The sequence below is a fragment of the Mustelus asterias genome, chromosome 6 (assembly GCF_964213995.1).
Source record: "Mustelus asterias chromosome 6, sMusAst1.hap1.1, whole genome shotgun sequence".
NCBI lineage: Eukaryota > Metazoa > Chordata > Chondrichthyes > Carcharhiniformes > Triakidae > Mustelus > Mustelus asterias.
The window spans coordinates 6,484,815-6,486,989 of NC_135806.1; positions in this window are offsets into that span (position 1 = coordinate 6,484,815).

A 2,175-nucleotide genomic window follows, 5' to 3' on the forward strand; every position below is an offset into this window, starting at 1 on the left:
TCCCGCTGTGTTTTGTTTGTTTTCCCTTCCGCACTTGGGTAACTAAGCAGAAAATGTTTAAGTTCCAATTCTTGCATGGGATATGGGAGCCACAAGTAAGACCGCATTTGTTGCCCATCTTTAAAATGCCCCTGAAAATGTCTGACACAAAATTGAGGCTTGGTTTTAAATGTTTAGCTCTGGTGAAGTCATCGATCTGAAACATTAACTTATTTTTCAATTGCACACTCACTGCCACTTTTCATCCACAAGTGGCCAACTTTGAAGGGTTTCTATTCTGGCAACAAGATTTTAAGTTTGTCTCTCCAATTCTAATGAAACCCCATCAAAACCGTTTGCAGTTCCGGCAAACTCTAAATGAGACAGTGTTTCCAGCATCCCTACATTACGGTGTGTTGGTAATATCATTGGACAGAGTTTTGTGTGACCTAAACTATCATTTTTTAAAATTCCATATTTAAAAACCCATCTGGTTCACCACTGTCCTGAGCAGTTTGCCAGCTTGAGCAATTTGGGGATGGACAGTGAGTGTGGCCTAGCCACATGTGCTAATGAATGAAATTTTAAAGTCTTTTTCAGGGAAGGGAATTGCCATCCTTAACTGGTCTGGCCTACAAGTGCCTCCAGACCCACACTCGAGACATTCAGTTCAAGCACAATTGGGGATGGGTAATAAATGCTGCCCCTCAGTGTCGCTCACCCCTCATGATGTGACTGGAGGGTGGCCTCTGGATTCCTGGGACTTTGGGACCATTTTGGTGGGAGATGGGACCTGAATCTGAGAGGTTTACTAGGACGGCACAGTGGTTAGCACTGTCGCCTCACAGCGTCAGGGACCGGGGTTTGATTCCTGGCTTGGGTGACTGTGTGGAGTTTGCACGTTCTCCCTGTGTCTGCGTGGGTTTCCTCAGGGTGCTCAGATTTCTTCCCACAATCCAAAGATGTGCAGCTTAGGTGCATTGGCCATGAAAGATTGTCCCTTGGGTATCCCAAGATGTGAAAGTTAGTGTATTAGTGAGGGTGTGCTTAAACAAATGTGGGACAGGGACGAGCACCACTGTGCATCATTAAATAGGGGAAACAAGGATTAGGAGAAACTGATGGTCATAGAGGCAGAAGTGGGGTATTAGATTGGCTAGACTAAGGCTGATTACAAGGATATCTAAGACATTTTCAGTGCATATAGAAAAATCAGTAAATACCACAGATTGGGGCTTTTAGGTGACCCACATTTCCCATATCAAATATCAACCCAAACGTGTGCACACGGTTTAATCTATTTTTCTGCTGTACTTACAAGAGTCTCCGTTTTCACCCTGGAAATAAATACTTTATTTGACTTGTACTGCAAGTCAGAGCATAGCATCAAGCAGGCAGTTTGCACTGTGTTGCAAAGAGGAGTTAACATGCCCACGTCAGCAGACCACCTGGCATAGCCAGTGATGAACAGAAATGAGTCCTCAGCAAAAAATAATAAAATACAAAGCTGTTCCTCAAGCTTAACACAAAATTGTAAATTTCACTCACTGGTCAGATGATCCGTGCCGCTCCGAGGGAATTCCACATGAGTGAAATACCGGTGTGAGAATGGAAGGAGGAATCCGTCCGGAAGATGATGACCGAGACCAGATGCAGCGTAAGAACAAGGATCAGCCACTGGTCCGATCTTCAGAACAGGTCCCTGGAAATCACCAGAGGGATTACATCCTTGCTAGAAATGCACAAATGCAGATCAAACCCCAGGTCCTCCAGAATTTCGGGATAACAGCTAGTCGGTGCAGCTACTTCATGGAGTGAAACAGTCCAGTGTTGTGGCCGAAGATCAAGATGACACCGGGATAACCAGGAGACCTCCATGCCAAAATGACCAGTTTCCAGCGGTTCATCTGACAGCAACAGAAAGACCAGGACCCGATATGTCACACAGATGACAGGCCTGTGAATTCTGATGTGCCCCACAGCCAAACTGCAGGGTGGAAAGATTTGAAACCCATTCTAGAGAACATGACAGGATATGTTCCCTGCAAGAGTTATGCATGTCCATGACAACAGATGGATGGAGTGAAGTTATGGATTCTTAATGTGTGGGTTGCAGCTAAAGTTACTTTGCAATGAAAGGCAATGCAGTGACTAGAAAAAGGAACCAAAATCTCCCGTATGGACTACAAGACACTT